This window comes from Ips typographus, linkage group LG5 (genome assembly GCF_016097725.1).
Source record: "Ips typographus isolate SLU linkage group LG5, UJ_Ityp_2.0, whole genome shotgun sequence".
Classification (NCBI taxonomy): Eukaryota; Metazoa; Arthropoda; class Insecta; order Coleoptera; family Curculionidae; genus Ips; species Ips typographus.
In genome coordinates, this window is record NC_138426.1 from 7101737 (window position 1) to 7121718 (window position 19982).

General features: G+C 37.2%; 1 long non-coding RNA gene across 17 annotated transcripts in view; it reads left to right on the forward strand.

Annotated features, from left to right (window-relative positions):
- The first annotated feature begins 53 nt into the window (after positions 1 to 53).
- The window catches only part of LOC145729490 (uncharacterized), a 52101-nt gene continuing 32172 nt past the window's right edge, over positions 54 to 19982 (forward strand). For 7 of the 17 annotated variants that reach the window (XR_014178364.1, XR_014178361.1, XR_014178363.1 and 4 more), the window contains exons 1-17: positions 54 to 11854; positions 11908 to 12184; positions 13564 to 13797; positions 13852 to 14324; positions 14377 to 14737; positions 14794 to 15402; positions 15458 to 15795; positions 15845 to 16101; positions 16157 to 16316; positions 16372 to 16665; positions 16725 to 17026; positions 17085 to 17430; positions 17486 to 17601; positions 17660 to 18228; positions 18286 to 18965; positions 19024 to 19282; positions 19339 to 19967. This is a non-coding gene — a long non-coding RNA (uncharacterized LOC145729490). Of the gene's footprint in view, positions 11855 to 11907; positions 12185 to 13563; positions 13798 to 13851; positions 14325 to 14376; positions 14738 to 14793; positions 15403 to 15457; positions 15796 to 15844; positions 16102 to 16156; positions 16317 to 16371; positions 16666 to 16724; positions 17027 to 17084; positions 17431 to 17485; positions 17602 to 17659; positions 18229 to 18285; positions 18966 to 19023; positions 19283 to 19338; positions 19968 to 19982 lie in introns of those variants that run through there. The other 10 variants (XR_014178370.1, XR_014178369.1, XR_014178367.1 and 7 more) reach the window with 10 other exon arrangements.

The window sequence follows — 19982 nt, forward strand, 5'->3', positions numbered from 1 at the left end:
GAATTACACTATATATTTAGAAACGATGTGAAACAAACAAAAATGAAAGAACTGGCTGGCGTTGGGCGATTTTAGTTTATACGGCCCCCCGGGAACCGTTTTTTAAAAGTCTTCAGGTCCTTGTGTAGCGTTTAAGTTTCGACTTGCGTTGAATTTAGGCGTCCATTGAAAGGTTTTAATAGCGTCTTAACAAGGTTTTAATTAAGTACATAAAGCGGTTTTTAGCGGGATCGTGTAAACTTACGTACTAAAATACCCTGCTGATTATAGTTGCGCTTTGATATTTAGGTTGCGAAGAAAGAAGAAACGAAAAGTAACGACACTTTCCAGTTCCTTCAAGTTTGTTGGGGCACTATTTTGTACATACTACTAAAGCTACTGTTTCATTAATATGCTTTTAAACTACTACAATCTGTTTTAGGATGTTTAGATTTTTTATATTCTGCACAAGCTAGAAAGTGTAAACATTATGTAACTTGCTGGAAGAACAAAAAAAAAACGGTCGTCCTAACCAAACCGGGATTCGACCGTTTCCTTTAATATAGACAAAGCTGCTGATTGAATGAAGTTGCTACGTTATTTAACTCCGCTGGTCGGGAAGACTTTAAAAAATCTTCTCGATTGAAACTTATACTACCTTTTAGTTTTTGGGGTAAAATTGAAAAATTCCCCCTGATCAATATGTATGAAGGTAACAATGACATACGTACGCTAACAATTTTTTTTATAGAATTATGACTCGTCCCTCCCAAATTGAGCGGTTTTCAAGACTAAAAGAAGAGAAACTCCAATATGACTTATTAACTCTGTCTATAGCAAAACTTAACTTTCATATACTTTACAGTTTCATACTACAATTGATAGCATATTAATCTAAGAAGATTGAAGAAAATTGAAGTTGAATGAGGAGCAAGAGGAAATATTCTACAGTTTTTACGTTAATATGTGAACAAAATTCTTCATTTTTAAGCTTTTAATGAAAGAGTTGCACAGTTTTCAATACTTTTGAAGCTCTAATTAAATATACACTTTATTGAGGTTGAGGTCTATTCAGGTTAGTGCGGTTTTAACTAAAGTTGTTTTCAGGTCATGAAGTTACCTTATAAATAACAATTTGAACATTTGAAATTAGTGTCATTTATAACTAACCGGTTTATAATATTTTGAAACGTTGTGCTGTGCTAATCCAGCTAGTGACACGGAGACTAAACAAATTTTAGGGTGTGTGGGTGTCAAATTTGTTTAATACCACTTTCCGAGTTTTGATTGCACTTTTAAGAGAAAATACCAAGAGTCAGGTTTTTCCCTACTCCACGGTAGGTGGTTAATACCAGAGACAAAGCTTTTCAGTTTCAGGATGTGCTAACGTAAAAGAACCTAAGAAGGAAAAACTATAAGTTCTCTTATCAAGTATTAAACATTTACAGTTCAAGATTTCCTAATCAATTCAGGTTAGTGACGTTCATGTGAAGCAAAACATTTGAATTAAATTTCAGGTTTGCTCAAAAAAAGTGGATTCACCGGTTCTACAGAATAACAGATCCGTGTTTATACCCGCGGACAGTTTCGGCCCGCTTCAAGCTTTGTTTTAGGTGTAGAAGGCGGGCGAACATCGCGGTCCGAAACTGCCCTTCCATGAAAGGGTTCGTTCGCGGATTTTGTATTCTGCAGAAGCCGGGAATCCGAAGCGGATCGTTGAGGTAATGTAATGCTATTGTCGAACGCGTTGGTCAGGTTTGGCGGTATTGGAGGCTTAATTTCAGCTGATCTGCGCCACCCTGTATTCCTTGCTCTGGAAACCGGCCGATGCGGGAGCGTGTATAGGGTGTTATTGGGTGTGGTACTGTTGCCGTTGCCGAAGTTCAACATGCTGTTTTGCTATGCTTAGTCGCACCCTAGTCGCTCCTCATTGGACCGATTAACAGTTCAAATACTAGGGTCGAAGAGTTTTGGAAAGAAGAACGAAAAATGTAGCTCGTTTGTCCTCAATGCAGCAGCTCACAAGCTAAAAACTGAAGCGTAACAAACAATTCCGTACCGTTGAATCCGAAAAATAGGGATATGCTGCTCCAAATGACAAGAGGGTGATGTTGCACGTTGCCTATCCAGATGTTTGCCCTCCAATTAACAACTAAATATATCAATTTTGCTGCGTGGGACCTGCACCCGGATTTGTCTTCAGCATTGCCTATTTGACGGCTTCGTGGCTATTTTTATGTTCTTTTTCTCAGGTTCCATTATCAAGGAATAATAGAAATAACTTAAGATCATTGACACCCAAGAAAAACACAGTGAAATGCTGCAAGAAGGCAGTCAGATTACAGTAAAACTGTAAGTCATTTTTTTAACTCTTCTAGTTGGATTGATTTTGAAGAATTTTGATTCATCAAACTACCCATCAAAGAAACAAAAAGGATAAAGTTAGACAGTTTATTGTAACAGGATCTTTTGCGTCAGGGAGAGGTTCAGTTGGTTCAATATAGCAGATAAAGTTAACAACTTTCCTTCCAGTTACAAGTCTGCAATTAGATTGTGTAATATGAACAATACTTCTACTACAATATACGATAAAATCACAGAAAACCAAGAAGGCTTAAATCCATTAAATCAACACTATAACCAGCTACTCCTATGCAGAATATAGAAGCAAAATTGAGTAAGTTTTATAAACTTAACGGGCGGCGCTGACAAATAAGAGATCCACTCCGACGTCAGGTGACATTTGAACGTTGCCATTTTGCTGTTGTAACTTTAAATGTAAGTGTAAAGTTAGCGAAGTAATTGTTCGGCAACGGACAATTGCCACCGAGTAGAAAGGTGTGAGACCTGCTTGTTTAACGGCGCTGCGACTAGCGTTTTTGTGATATACTTTATTTTTAGTTAGGTAACTAACTTGTACGGTTAAATTCGTTCATTTGGCCTGTATCGCTTAACCGCACTAATTTTAAAAACCCACAACTCGGTTTGTCCATTTCACGCTGAGGGAGTTCAGTAACCACGGTATTGAGTGTTTATTTTATTTTTTAATTACATTATTGACTTGTTGACGTGAGCATCTAATCTAACACTTTGTAGGGGCGAAGCACTTTCCGTTCGCTTGTGGCTTTCCTCGTGTATTCAGTACGAAAACCGCTTGAGTCCGCGCGACCTAAGTCGGAAAAGAACGGAGGCCGGTGTGTAGAGCCCGGGATGCAGTTTTCCGAGTCGTTTTCTTGCTTTTGTGCACTATTTTATAGCGTGGTTTTACGGCGACCAGGAGCTGCATCCGCTTCCGGTTACACGCCCTTCGGTTGTTTGACGGCCTAAGCTTCAAACCTGTACAAATCAGTAACACAATCTAGACTCTCTTAATTTCCGGAATGGTGGCAGAGTAGCTTCAGTTTGTCGAGCCGCCAGTTTCTCCTTTTCGTTGTATTTTTTTGGATGTGGAACTATCTAGTGAATGTAAGCCGTTTTTTTTCCTGTTTTAATCTTAGATTAGAAAAGGGTGGGTTTAGGGGCGCAGTTTTGTTTTTCACAGATTTCTCGGTGTGTAGAGTTCAACCTCTAACGGATGTTCGTGATGTTTTTGGTTCGCTCTTGTTTTATTTTTAATAGCATGGCCGCCAGTAGAATAACCATCTTTGTTTCATTTTTTTTTTGGCCATTGCAAAGCGGGTCGCAATTCCGGTTGGTTTAAGCTGCATTAAGGTAATTCCATCACTTGCTGAACAAGTTTTAACAGACTTAGCATGCGTTATCTACTACTAATTAGATTGAAATGACACAGTTAGCGGTTGTGACTATTTTATATAAGTACACTTTTTTTCATCATAGTTGGGTCGTAAAACAAGGAATCCACTCTCAAACTACAAACTAGAGCCCTGTTTGGCGTTGTTCCATGCTGTTTTCTAGTCCAAATAAAACATCCTTATTTATTCAGCGACGCTAAATAGGTCAGGCACAGTTTCAAGTGGATTGTCTGTTTGTCGACCCGCAGCTAGGGCAAAACTTAACAAATTTTCACAGATTTAAGCCGGGAACCCACTACACTCTTCCTCCCCGACCAGAGAAACTGTCTTTAAAGTAGAAGGTAATGTCCGGACTTTCTCTTCTATATAATTTTTTTTTGTCGCGTTCTTTCCGTTTTCCGCCCTATTTTATAGAAACTGTTCTTATATATTTAATTCACTTGTGCCGAAAAACACCCGATGCCACAACGTTGACAAGGGATGCCGTCCGGTGCTGTCCAGGCTATACAGTGTTAGTTATTTTGCGGTACGGGCACGCGCATCAGGCCTAGACGCTGGCATTAGCTGTTTGACGGCAAACCACACTTATATCCTGCATCTTATTGCGTACAAAAGAGTATGAGACACGCAAATTAGGATGTTGGTAAGCAACCTGTTAGTGTATTCAAACCATGTTTTCTTGATGATTTCAGAGTGTCGATGTGTGCCGTGCCGGAAAATCGTTGTTGCGCCCTCAAAATGGGAACGGAAGTCGTCGACCGTTGCGCACTGCTGTTGATTGTTAGTTATTATCCGATGGAGGACGTGCATCTGTAAACCCAAGGGCGTAACGACGATTTGACGGCACTATTTTATTCATGCCTATTTAGTTGTTTTCATGCGACTCACGAGACGGATTTTTGATTTTTGCAACAGATTACAAGGTATAATTTTTGTTACTTAACTAGATTTTTGCAGGATTACGGTTTTAGCAGCACTTGTTGTTTTATTCTACTAATTGGGTTCCCTTATTTTGTCTTGCAAGACTAGTATAAAGTGGTTCTGACTTTTCAGACAGTTCGGTCCTAAAAGGAGTTCGGTAGGTTCTTATATTTTATAAGTGGAAAATTCACTTTTTAGCTAGCAGTTCCATCTTAAACATTACGTCAGTAATTTCATGCCAAAGTCGTCGTAGACAGTTGTTTTTGATAGTATTCCACTTGATACTAGCATGGTCCACCTAGAAAAAAAACTTAAATCAGTGAGTATAAAGTTATAGAGCTCAAAATATCTTTGTAGAAAAAGTGAAGCAACTTAGACACACAATGAAAGATCATTTTCAACCAACTAGCATTACAATTGAAAATAAGTAAGTTTAATCTAATATCAAATCTACTTTTACACACTTGTACATACTTAATGGGTAAACCCTCCTCTTGCAGCATAATAAGTTTGTTTCAATGCTTATAGCAGCGTTCTTGAGATACAGACGTGAAAACTATTGAATATTTTTAATAACGGACAGTAAGTAATTATGAACTGAAATCTTCTTTTCCATAGTAACTTTTCCACTACTTCATATTTATTCGGTTTGAACTCGCTTTTTAAGTGCATGTCTTGGTGTTAGATTGCATTTTGTTCTAAAAGTGTTCTTATTCGAGGTTATATCAGGTCAAAGAGTCAAGGTACTTCCACACACCTAACAAAATTTTTGCAGGTTTATGAATGGTTTAGTATTGATTGAGCTAACTTGTAGCTTATGTATAATGACCTTTTGAAAGCGTTAGGTATTGGGTAAGCTTGATGAATTTACGTAAAACCAAACGTGTACCTAAAATACAGTAGATTGGGTCACATAACATTGACTTTTTAGCCCTGAAACTAAGCCTAAACAAGAAATGCAATTAAGTTTAGCAGTACAAAAATCGAGAAACTAGAAAACGCTGACTTGTCGCAGTAAGTACGTTCGATATGATAATGAAAGAGTTTTTAGTTCTTTTCGATTAACACCTGCAATGCAACCTTTTAAACATTACGACAGTTTACTACTGGGTAGTAGGTCCACGCAAAATGATGTTACTTAAAAGAGCATGTTGGTGTAAATTTAGTATTTTACTGGAATTTACCAGATGTAAAGGTATTCGTGTAACAATTAACTAAAACTATGTAGAATGACGCATTTACCTTTTATATAGAATTTATCAATGGATCTTTTAGCCTTGTTAATTTCACCATTCTTACTTATAAATCATTGCCTAGATTTTGGTTATTTGAACTTTGTTTACGCATGTCTTTGTGGTGTTACACATTACATATTGGTTTTGCTTTGTTAAAAAAGACCTGGACAATAAATAAGCTCTTAAGTAGAGATTTCAGTCTGCTAAAGTGTTGTACAGGCTTTACAAGTATTCCAACCCTGTTTGGTTTCTTTAGCTGTGTTGTTAATGTTTGGGTTTGCACAAATAACTTGTGTGCATATGGATGGTTGGTGTAAGTACGTTTTATGTTAATGGGTGAAAATTTACTGAATTTTTAGTGGTTCGTGATCTGCAACATCTTTGAGCTGTAAACTAGACGCTAAAATTACTCATCACCAGATTAACATGGGTTTGGCAGTTACATTTTGTATCACCACCATAAGTATGCTATTTTTGTTCTTTGATAATTTATCATTGGGTAGGAAAAGGAGCCTAAGTCACAGGACGACTAGGTGAATGTTATTTCCTGCTTCTCAGGAAATAGTGTGAAATTCCATTTTTATTTTTTCAAACTATTTTGACTTTTTCTACATCTTATGCACGTGCCAACTTTCGTTTTTACAATGCATGATTTGGTTATTGAATATCAACGATTTCTGTCTAGATATTAAGTGATTTTCAGAAGTTTTGAGTGCCCTTAAGATTCAGTGTCAGAAACAACTCTGAATAAGAGGGTCGTGTGTTTTCGTAGAAATTGCCTCATAAAAACTACTAGAGCAAGTCTCCAAGTTGAGTAAGACAAACTATTGAGAAGTTGAAATCGTCTAATTTAATTTAGTAGCATACGGAAGTATTATTAACTTGAATTGCAGATTTTTCACTGCAAACCAATTAAGTCAGTGTCGCAAAGCAAATCAGTGTCACGATTATGTAAGCTTACTTGACATTTTTCCTTAACCTGCTATTTTCAGTTTCTACTGCCTGTTAGGCTGAGTTAAACCTTTTTCATTATCTACGACATCTTCAGATATCAAATAACAGGATCAACAACTGTGAGTAAACGATTTATTTTTTATTTTTGATTACGGAAAACGGAGGGAGTATACATTCCTAAATATGTGATAAACAGTGTGTAATGTGTGATTTTTCAGAAAAAAACTCTCCTTTAGTGGTTACTTTTATATAACTAATCATGTCATTATTAAACCAGTAAAACATGTTTTTATAACAAACTTAAGTGATGCTGGGAGTATTCCAATTTAAAAGCTTGTTGATATTTAACTAGGCTGGTTTTGTTCATCTAGAAGTTGACTCCCAAGCTTGACAGCCTATTGCAAATTAATGGAGTAAAATTCGCAAAGTTGTAAGACATTTCGAGCTTAAATCATCTAAATATTGTAGTTTAGCACAGAAACATTACTAATTTGCATTGCAGATTCCAGTATTGAGTGTTTGACGGTTGCACTTTAGGGCATGCTCGTTAATTCAATAGCTGAGCTTGCCACTCTTTATGTTGCTTCTGTAAATGGGAGGAAATGAATCTCTTTTCCACACAAATCAGTGTTTTAAGTGTTCAGGAAGTAATGTAAGCACTCTTGTATTAACTTGTTGATGTGAGGTAACTAGCATTTTAACCAAGAAACTTCTTATTGTTTTGGTAGTGAAAGTGAGAGTAAAAACAGTTAACGAATTGCAGTTTGTGGTGTTTTTCAAAAAGAAACGTGTTTAGTGTGTGTAGGTGTTTTTGGGTATTATAACAGTTCTGGAAACTACTAGAAACTAAATGTTTTTTAGAACGGTGTGTTGTTTTGGCCCATCATTGAAGACAACCAAATATTATTTTCAGTTCAGGGAGTATTTCTATTAAAGCCTTCGCGCTTAAATCATCTAAATATTTGTAGTTTAGCAGGCATATTACTAATTTGCATTGCAGATTTTGGAGTATTGGGTGTTGCACTTTAAAATTAACAGCTGACACGCTTACTTTTGTACAAATAAGTGTTTAGCAAAGTTTCATGTGTCAGTGTTCAGAAAGTTTTGACATTTTTAGTCCATATGTGAGTGTTGAAGAATGATATGTGTAAAGGTTTTTTTTTATTAGTTTGTGTGATTTTGCAAAAAGTACAGACGAAGAGAAACTTACATGATGGTGATAAATTAGGGAGTATACGTGATTACGGTGTTTTAATGTGTTACTTTTTCAGAACAAAATGCCTGTACTATGTGCTTGCGAATGTGTAGGTGTTCTGGTTACTTTTAGAAAAAACTGCTCCTAATACTACCACTTAAAACCGCTATATTACTAGAAACTAAGTGATTTTCAGAACTATTACGTCCTGCCAGTTCAAGCAGTGTCATTAAACGAGCACAATTAACATCTCACTGCTAAAATCGTAAGATTAATAATTATTTATGACAACTAATAGTACTTTCCAGTGTTTTGTGATGCATTCGCTTTCCCTGTTGACAATTTCATGGATTTATATGCCACATTAGAACAGCTATTAGAACTTAAATTGACGGTAGTTTAGCACACAAAAATATTACTAATATTGCAGATTTGATGCACTTCAAGGGCATGTTCACTCATTAACTAGACACCCAACTAAAAACTTTTGTAAGTAGGTTTTTGTCATTGTAATCAGAATTTATCCGTTGTATAGGCAAACCAAAGGAAGTGACGTAAGCATTCTTATTCTTTTGCTATTCACTAATTTTCAATATGACCATGCATTTTGATTAAGTGAAGTTAACAAAAGTGTAGTATTTGGGTTGAATTATGTATATTGATTGTTTAAGCTTCTGCCTGCTTTATATAGCACTTACAGAACCCTAGTTGGTCTAGAAATTAAGTGGTTTTCAGAACAGAGTCCTGCTGAATAATCCATCACTAGAGATTGAGTAATCAAAGCAAGTAAATTTGATTATTTGAGATCACCAAAAATTAAGTAAAAGTGCCCTAAAGACCGGTTCTACAGTGAAAAGCCAAGATTTTATTGTTTATTAGTTTAGCGTATGTTACTAATTTGCATTGCAGATTGGAGGGCTTGTGCTTTGCGAACAAAAAAACGGCAATTTTGAAAAAACTAGCCCAAAGTAAAACCACCTCAATATTTCGGTTAATCAGTAAGTGTTATTGTTGATCTAAACCTTATAGGCAAGGGGACTTGGGGTGGGAAAAATTGCGTTTGTTTTTGCTAGGCTATTGGTCGTAACTTCTTCACCTGTCATTTTGAAGCTTCAAGCATGAAGGACTAAACGTGTAACAATAGCTTAGAACTGTAAGTAACTTCTGTGACTATTTGGCGAATGTTTGTAGTGTGCATTCTGGTAAAGAGCATTTATTTAAAAAAAAACTAGTTGGTCTTAGATTTAAGTGATTTTCAGAATGTTTCGATTGGGTTTATCTTCTGCCCAGATCGATCAAAGTCGAGTTGGTTATCCTAGAAAAAGGACGTAAGATTGGTTTATAATATTTCCAAATAACACGTACTTTTCAGTTGACTTATGACTGGTCTCATAGAGTAAAACAACCAGCAACAGTATATTTCAGAATCGACTCATCTGCAGTTAATCTAGCTATTGATTTTACGGTTTAAATTGATTACTTATTATTGACTTATCACACAGAGGTATTATATTAATGTGAATTGTAGACAGTTGGAGTGTTTGCTGCCTTTTTGGGCTTGTAACAATATAGTAGAACATATCCAAGTTGTGAGTAAACTAAGGTAAATCGCTTTGTTGTTGCAATTTTTAACAAGTTTTAAGTTTCCAAGAGTGAGTATGTTATACACATATTTGTTGGTGAATATTTGGGAGGAGAAAACTAGATTTTTATTGTACAGTGCTTTTGGTAGACTGTGTTGCCACAAGTTGAGTAAAACGAGCATAAAGTCTGAATAATTCACCAAATTAGAGAGTCGCAAGGTAGGGTACTACTTTACAGCTTAAAAAAACTTGAAATTGTTTCCGTCGTAAAAGAGGGAGTATGCACACATTAACAATTCTATAGTGTTGTAATCGGTTACTTTGCAGCCTAAAGAACAAACCACAAGCTTTTATAAATAGGATTTTACGCCACAAGTGCCTTAATCACATTATTTTAAGTCTAACACTAATATGTCAAATTAGCTCGATTGATGAGATGAGTGAGTATGTTATGGGGGGAGGGGACGAATTGTAACTTTTTTTACTAGAATGCCTAGTCGTTACGTCTGCAAAGCAGAAAAGCATCTGTTACAGCTTATTTTGTATGCCCAACTTGATCGACGAAAAAAAAGGGAGTATCGATTAGCTTTGCTATTTGATGTTATAATGCTTTAGTTTTCAGAATGTTTTACCTTGTTATTTTTCTACACAACAAAAGTGTCTAGAACACAAGTGATTATCATCATCATATGCAAACTTTACCGGGATCATTTCGTCGCCACCGGCCTTAAAACCAAAGTGGTTTCCTAAAATCGTAAGATATCCTTGTTATATTGCCCAACTTATGGTAATTTTCAGATCCGATCAGGGTTGTCCTGTAATGTCACGTTTTCGGTGAACAGAAGTAGTGGGATTTGAATTTGAACTGTCTTAAATGTTTATTGTTTAGTGTACTAATTTGCATTGCAGATTTGATCATTTGGATATTAGTTCAGCATGCTAAATCAGTCGAATGAAGTGATACAGTCGTTTGAACATTTGGGTTAAATCACCAAAAAGTGAGTACCTGTAAACTTGTGCAATAACCGTGGTTTTAAAAATTGTAGTCCCAACGTCAGTCATTAGCCAAATTGGAATGAAAAACCATATAATTAGGACAACACATTTTGGGGTTGCCGCAACATTTAGTGTAGGTAGTCTTACAACGCCCTTCGCTATACCCAGCCAGTTACTACTACTTACTAGCAAATACTGAATTTCTCAGCAGTAAACTGTGTATGAATTTGTTAACGTTTAGCCTGCATTACTACCACACTCCTGTATGTTACCTAAAACTGGCTGGCCTTTCTTAAAAAGCTGGCTAAAGGCTTTAAATGTGATTCAAGTAGATCAAGCATGGGTGTTTGCCAACATTATCACCACTTAACATGTCAAGCTTCTGACCAATCACAGCTGCATTCGGCACGATTGCTACTACCCAAGTAAGATAACTCTGGTTTAGCATGCACTTTATCTGTCTTTTTAGGCACTTTTGACCCAGTAACATGGGATTCAGGGAATGACTAGTGGGATACGAATCGCTTTTGGTCTTTTTGCAGCTTGTCGTGTCCCGCGCTAGGTAGTCGCAGAAATGCGCATTAATCATGTGGTACGCGACTAGCTGCTCATCCAGCATCTGAAACAGATTTTTGTATCCTTCTGGACTGCACCTGAAGACAAAACGAGTCCTCTGCGCCTACCAGTTTTGGAAGCCGCGAGGACTTTGTACCAGACCAAACCTTAATTAGGCCAGTCGCCTTTTAAGTGTTGGTTCTCGAGGAAAAAGACCTAAATAAGAGATTTTCTTGTGAAGGCCTTTGTCTAGCGTATCTCACAGAGGTACTTCTTAGTCCTCAGTGGATCACCAATTGATCTTACAGAGGTACTGATTAGTCCTTAGAAGATTGCTACTTTAAACTCTTTGCAAAAGAGGGACCAAGATCTTACAGAGGTACTTCTCAGTCCTCAGTATACTTTCACCTCTTAGCAAAGAAGGACAAAAGCTGATCTCACAGAGGTACTTCTTAGTCCTCTGTGGATTGGTATCTTAAACTCTAAGCGAAAGAGGGACTAATGTTGATCTTGAGGTACTTCTTAGTCCTCAGTAGGTCCTTACATGAACCTCCTAGCAAAAGAGAAACAAATACTTTCATTTCACAAATGAAAGGCATTTTATGGGAACTTGTCTTTGGACAGAGCCTTAAAATTGAACTCAAGACCACAGAAGCATCGAAGTTTCTAGACCCACCAAGAAAGGTACTTGTAAAACTGCAAACATTAAAGTGGTTTCCTAATTATTTAGTTTTCAGGACTCTCGGATCATCCAGCAGCGGACTCCGTGCTGACCTTTGCGCCGAAAAAGAGACAACTCCCACGGGATAGAGGATGCGCGTTGACGGTCGCCTTGATGCCCGTATAATATTGCTTACCGGGACGCGCACCCTGTTGGTTCCCGGCCGAATTGAAAACCTTTGACGGCGCAAAGAGGGGACTCAGCGTCTGGTCCCATGCAGACGCCCTCAAATTATTCCAGAGTTACGGACTCGCACGGAACACTTTGCCGGGCGTCTGCATTCTACTTCGGAGGTGAGTGTTTTAGAAATTTGATTCTCATTTCTACTGTACAGGGTGCTGCATTTTCGATGGTTTTACGGGGTACAGAGAAAACGGTAATAGATAGAAAAAAAGTAGCATACGTGTTCCGATCTCATTTTCTGAGCTGAGATGACTGGCGAAGAGTGGGCTGCGCAAACTTCTTTTGTTTCAAAGATACGGGGGGTTTTTGAAAATTGGTCATTTTGGAACATCCTCTGTATTTCATTTGCTATTAAAGTTATCAAAAAAGGAAAAACTGTTTCCGGTAGAAGTTTTGACGTAGAATCCAATGGCGTAGTCAGTTTTTTTCTATTACGTTTAGTTTCTGACATATGACAGTAAGTTATATTTTTTTAAATGGAACACCCTATATATTTTTAGTTCATTTAATTCTGTTTATTTTTCCCTTTTCAACGGTGTATTACAACATATAAGTTTGTAGAGGTTAATCCTGTTATTTTAAAAAAAGGACCTTTGCTAAGCTAAAAAAAGGCCAATATCTAAAATACCAAACAAAATCGGAAATCATATAAACTAACACATCAGAAAATTAAATATTTTTAATAAATCTTATTAAAAATCTAAGTTACAAACAGTTCTACCGTCACTTTAATAAGAAAAGTGGCTATTTCTATTTTCTACTATTTTTAAGTAGGAAGTTAAAAAAACTGTTTATAAACGACATGTAACATGTTAATATGAATATAGCCAAATTTGGTTTCGACTGTGGGTATTTTTATACATATTATTTAGCACTTTTTTATTAAGGAAACGCTTTTTTTCTAATTACGAAGATTAACGTTTACAAACTTATATATTTTAATACACCGTTGAAATAGTAAAACTCAACAGAATTAAATGACCTAAAAATATATAGGGTGTTCCATTTAAAAAAATATAACTTAGTGTCATATGTCAGAAACTAAACGTAATAGAAAAAAACTGACTACGCCATTGGATTCTACGTCAAAACTTCTACCGGAAACCGGTTTTCCTTTTTTGATAACTTTAATAGCAAATGAAATACAGAGGAGGTTCCAAAATGACCAATTTTCAAAAACCCCCCGTATCTTTGAAACAAAAGAAGTTTGCGCAGCCCACTCTTCGCCAGTCATCTCAGCTCAGAAAATGAGATCGGAACACGTATGCTACTTTTTTTCTATCTATTACCGTTTTCTCTGTACCCCGTAAAACCATCGAAAATGCAGCACCCTGTACAATATTATAATGATGAATGTCATGCACCACTCCGATTTTCTTTGAGGTCAAAAAAGACTCATTTCTAGTTCTGATTTTTTGTTTGCGTTGTCTGAACGATCTTATCTAGAAAACTGATGTTCTTTGAATTGACAAATGTAATTGTCTTGTAGGCTACGGACTTCAGATGCTTGGTGCCGTTAGGATAGTCTGCAAGGAGGTTGGGGAAAGGTGCAAACTGCTGCTATGGATGGAGAGGTCATCATAGCGTTTCCAGTGACGCGTCTTTCAGATCATTGACCAGGAGGACATTTTCTGTGAATCGTCGGTTTTCAGCAGGCACTTCGAGAGGAGTTTACGAGTAGAGGGAGCAAACTAGGTTCCAGTCAACTACATGACAGGCGTCAGTACTTTGTAAAACGTCTTTTGCATAACTTTTGCAACAATCAGAGTTATTTCAGGCCTGAGGGCTTTACTAGGATTGGTTGGGTAGCGAAACTGCTACTACCAGAGCTGGCGAGGATTATGAAGACGGAGGTTTCTGCTAGTCTGTCAAGATGTTGCTTCTCTCAACCTGGACAAGCTTCAGAGTCAATGTCGACGATCACAGGACTGAAGGACCGACAGTGGACTGGATCCGGAAAGATCCAAGGCTTCTGGCAGTATGCTGATGGACTCGAAGAAATAGAGAACTTCTGGATCACGAGTCTGCTGGTCAAGAACTGGAAACCTCAATGACGCTGAACTTCGGGGCTTACGAGACATCAAATGAAGGAGGACAAAGCGTCGTGAACGACTTAATGGCAGGTGGGAGGAGGGGGCCAACAGACAGCAGGGATTAGAAGGACATGCCGGACCATAGAAGAGCTGCAAGAGGTTAGGTGCTTTTAGGATTGGACCAAAACGTTAGAGGAACAATACTACAATGCTGGAGGTGGGTGAAAAATGTGACTTGATCCACGGTTTCCAATAACAAGACATTACAGAGTGGGGACTTGCACCGGATAGCTTCATCGGATTCGGTGACTACTGCAGGTCCTTTCTGGTTGTCTGATTTGGATTGCAGTGGATCAACCGTCTTGGCGTGGCTGAGGGCATCTACCACAACATCGAGAAGTCTTCGGAAAATCTGGAGGGCATCTGCTTATGGATAACGCGTTGACCTCTGGAATCTTCGTTGATGAGCCGACTTGACTAGCGGGTGGGATCCTCAATCAAACTTGGAGAGTTTCAGTTTAGGACAGGGAAAGGACTACCATTCATTGAGGGAAGAATTCAACTCTTAAGAAGTCGAGAATCTCTGACATTAGAACTTGAAGCAAGAGGAAAGATGCCCTAGTACTGACGGTAAAATCAGGTTTACAGTGTAAGTCAAGCTCGATATTAATAGCGCGTTGTTTCAGGTTGAAGATCTGGGACCTGCAGATTCCTTACGGTTGATGATTGCGCCTGAGTGGACTCGACTGGTACTTTGGGTTTTCCTGACTGTCACGGCCAATGCAACTAAAGGAAGGTTCATTCATCTCGTCGACATCTGGAAATTTGTAGACGTCTCATGATCATAGCGTCGAAGAAAAGGCAGAGTTGGAGATTCTGGTGGACAGAAGAGTTGCTACGTTCTTGGAGGACATTGAGGATGAGTACAATGGACTAAGACATTTCAGAGTGGGGACCTGCATCGACAGCTTCCTCGGAGTCCGTGACTACTGCACGTTCTTTCTGGTTGTCTAATTTGGATTGAAGTGGATCAACCGTCTTGGGGTAGCTGATGACATCTACCGCAGTATCGAGGACATCTGCTTATGGAAGGATCACGCGTTGACCACTGGAATCTGTTTTGATGAGCTGACTTCCCCAGGAAGACTAGCGGGTGAAATTTCCGACTGGATTGGCCGAGTTTAAGTCCAGAACAGGGAAAGGACTACTCTTCATTGAGAAAGAATTCAACTCTTGAGAAGTCGGACTCACAACGGGGATCCTTGATATTAGAACTTGAAGCAAAAGGACTGAAGGTAAAGTCACTTTTACAGTGTAATCAAACTCGGTATTAATAACGCTTTGTTTCAGATTGAAGACCTGGGACCTGCAGATTCCTTACGGTTGGTGATTGCTACGACTGGTATTCAATGAGGGGATTTGGGCTTTTCTGACTACAACTAAAGGAAGGTTCATTCATCTCGTCGACATCTAGAGACTTCTCACGATCACAGCATTGAAGGAAAGACGAAGACGGACATTCTTGTGGATAGGACAGCTGCTGCATTTATGGAGGACATGGAAGATGGGTACTACGGATTGCATGGAGCATCTTGGAAGACTTGACTGATTAGAGGCACCCTTCATGTGGACTGGGTGAAAGCAAACATTTTGAAGAAGTTTTGGCACACAACTTAATTAGAAACAGAGTGAATACTTCGTTTATCACTTAGAAGCGGAAAAGTAATTTCAGAGCAGTTTTAGGACCTCAACACTGCGTTTTTGAGCGGTTTTTATACCGAGAAACACCCTGTATATCTTGCGTCGAAAAATAAAAGAACCGATCGAGCTATAAAGTTTCTGCTTTGCTCCGTGCTTTCGCCATTGCGCCATCGGGCCTGTGCCGCAAAGCGGAATCGTTACTTTTACATCTCTGGTCTATTTTTTTTATTTGACGGCGTAAATACCGGGTGTTCATTTCGAATGGTTTTGTTTTCATTAAGGCTCAGTGTTGGGTGAGTTGCTTTCAATCTAACTGTTTGCGTTATGTCTCGGTTTATTTTGTTGTAGGATCGTCTAAGGTTTCTTTATCTTAAGTTCAAAATTTAGTGTCCAACAAAATATCACAACAAGGTAGAAATAAATAGATCACTACTAGCGGTCAGTTTGTTTTATGTGTCCATTTTGTGTCCAAGTTTGATGATTAAGGAGTAGCGGTTTAATAATTTCGGTAAGATGTAAGCAGGTTTAACTGGGACAGGAAATAGAAAACTCGTGTTTTTTAGGTGGAAAACTTTAGGTATTTCTTATGCGTGATTTTTAATAGCGTTTATTTTGTAAAGCTGGCTGCTAAAAAAGGGCGGAAATGACCAAAGTTACGAAAACTTCCCTAACATACAAAAAGGAATGAGTATCTCCTTTCAATCAACTTAAAGAGGATTGGCGCCAGTAATAGGACTTTGTTTCTTCAATATTGCTCACAAATTTGGGTTGAACGCTGAATTTAAATGTCTTAGGGCAAAGTCGGGAATAATATGACTATAAAGCGGTCCTTATGGAGTTGACTGGAAACTGCGGCGGTAAGTCTAGTATTTTTTAAAATTATTTTCCCGATATTGACTGATGTGTTGGTTTGTAGCTTTTTTTACTTTCCTTGACATTCAAAAATTATGAACTGGAACTTTGCGACTAATCACTGAATGATCGTTTAAATGAAGCGGTTTCTTGTTGACTGGTCACATCGGTTTGCTAGGAATTGTTTGGTTTTTTTGAGAAAAACAGGAAAAATGAACCCTAGTCGTTATTCAAGAGTAGCCAAATGTCTAATAGTAAATCGTTATTAAAGTTCTCATGGTATCCTCAAGAAACTAGTCTGTTAATATTTCTTATTTTGAACCAGTAAAACCCCGCATGAATAAGAGTTGACTTGAAGTTGTATGGGTAAGTTGTTTATATTTGTGATTATGGGCGTTTTAGTGACAAATTTGTCTGTTTTCAGGTATCAACTAAGCCATTATAGTAACGGTTAAGTTTTGCTTTCTGGGATCCAACTCAAGTCAGAAAAAACCGGAGACTTTCACTGTTTTTAATTATTTTCACATTTTCATTAACTGAAGATAATGGTTGTTTGAGCTAACATAAGTGGTTAAAAGTTCTTAAAGTATTCATTATTCACTAAAGCACGACTGTACCAGCCCAAGACAGAATATTACTTGCCTGTTATTTATTCATTTTCAATGTGCCGTTTTCGTATCATTGTACACGGACACCTTTTTATCAAAAGTTAGAACAAACTATCTAAAATGTGATTCTATGGACGTCCAAGGATTAAACGCATTAATGGGGTAAGTGCATTACTTAAAACAATTTGTTTATTTTTCAATTATCCGGGATTTTTAGGTAGTCACTTTTCATAATGGTTCCTGATAGTTTCTTAACTGAATTAAGACAATTGATGATCAATTAATTGTATTCATTATCATGCAACATCAAGACTCAAGAGGCAAATTAAATTGGTAAGAATCTGTGAATTTATTAAATTTGGAAGGAACTTAGGGTAATTAATATTTTTAGGTTACATTTTACTCAGCAAGTAGTAGTAACTATTAGTTATTTAATAGTATCAATACAATAAGATGACAGTTGCAATGCTTCTTTGTTGGCCTCTGTACAAGCTAGGAATAATAAGTTCTTGTAAAACCACTTTCCATGTCTACGTGAAAGTGTGTTGAAATTGCAGCATAAAGTGGATTATAATTGGTTCAAAGCGTTTTGGAGTGCCCTTAACATGAAATTTGTTTGAAAACAACCTTAAAACCGCCTAGAGGATAAAAAGTTGTCAAATCACTGTGAGAGTTCCTGAATAAACTAAACCCTTTAAGAACACCGCTACAGTCATTCAATGAATGGAAAAGTAGACATTAGTAGGCCATAAGTACAAGTTAGGATTTCTTCAGCTGCCAGCTATCATTAGTGTCATCACTAAACTTGTCTACATCGCAATTAATCGCATTTTCAAGACGTTCATGAAACTCGAGGAAGTTAAAAAGAGACTTCATCAGCCTTTGATGTACACGTACTAAATAGTATTAATTAAGGCTTGTAACATTATTCACTTAGACACCAAGAGGCAAATTAAATTGGTAAGAATGCGAGTTGATTTAATTTGGAAACAAAGTTACAGTACCTAATATTTTCAGGTTAGTTTTTACTCAGCTATAAGTAACTGTTGCAATGCCTTAAATTCTCGAGTCTGCCTCTTTCCGTTGTTGATGTATGTAAAAACCACCTTTTCTATGATCACAACCGTCGGGTAAAAGTGTGTAGGAATTGCACAAAAAGAAATATTTTGGTTGTAAACCGTTAGAAGCTTGGTTAGAAGACTATTGAAGTGCGCTTAACATTAAATTTGTTAAAAAAACAACCTTAAACCGCCTGGAAGATAATAAGATCTGAAATCACTGTGGCAGTCCTTGAGCAATCTAAGTGTCCCTATAATCAATCAATTTGTCTGAAGATCATATCGAGAATACCAGGTTTATTGTCTAAAAATGCGGATAAAGCTTTAGAAGCATGAACATTTTTTGAAGAACACTTGGAGCGCTTTATACATATGAGTTACCTATAGGAACTATTAGGAAATATTAACTTCAAAAATTTGAAAATATCTTCAGAGCACCTTAAGACCTGCAAGACGAAAATGTTGTTACTAGAGTTGGTCACAAATCTTTTAGAAAAGTTTCTGAATGAAACAGTTAAATAATAAAACCTTGAAGGAACTGGAAACAATCTGATGACGAAATTGACTTTCTGAGGCTACTACACAAACAATGTAGGTTATAAAGGTCCCCACAGCTGCTGATCAGTTAGGGTTAAATCGGTAAGTCTACATACAAAAAATCAGTTAAACGTTCCATTACAATAAGTAATATTTTTAGGATATTTCTTTATTCTTTGAAAAGCTCAAGTAATATTGACCAGGGTTACGACCAGAACCTGTTTAACCTGCTTTATCTAAAAAATGCAATTTTTTAATTTGAGAATTACGGTCCAACTTGAAACTAAAAACTATGAAAAATACGTTTCAAATACTTAACTGAATGAAACCTATTGGTTTTGTCAGAAAAAATACAAAATCTAACTGGGGATACTTGGCAATGAATATGTCGACCGGAAGGTGGAGTATTTAATAAACTGGTAAGTTAGTTACCCTGCAGTATTAACAAGTCTGATGCAGAAATTTGTACTTGCAGCCCTTAATACTACCGGAATGTTTAATCACTCATAAGAGAAATTATCAACGTACAGTTATTTCCTTTGAAATCTTACGTGCTCTGGTCACAATTTTACCCTCAAATTTCCAGTTTTACTTGAGGAACATGCTTACAAAAAATGACTTGCATACAGAATAAATAACATTAGGGATTTTCTTGAGGGAAAACAGCAAATGTCTATTCATTTATCATAGTTAACATGTGTCAAATAATGGAACATAGTTTACATGGAATACGTACGCATTAATCCCTTGGTAAGCGCAACTATGGAAGGCGTACGAGTCAAAAGAAACGGTAAGACAGTTGTCGCTGTCCTAATTTACAGAATTTAACATTTTTTTTTAAAATCTGTTTAAGGTTAAGGAAAACTAGGGTACACCATATCTCTTACAATTAGTACAATATCAAACATAAGTTCATCAAAACTGTGCCGTTCAACTTGGGGCGTTTTTTCTGTTATCAGCGGACAAAAATATGATTCAAGGAACACCCGCCTTTAATTAGTCAATAACAATCCTGAAAACCATATTAATGACGTTGATTATAATACAAATTTAGTTGAAAGAAAACTTTAGAAATACGGTCAGCGTTCAGCGCAAAAACAACTGGTAAGACTCCTTTTT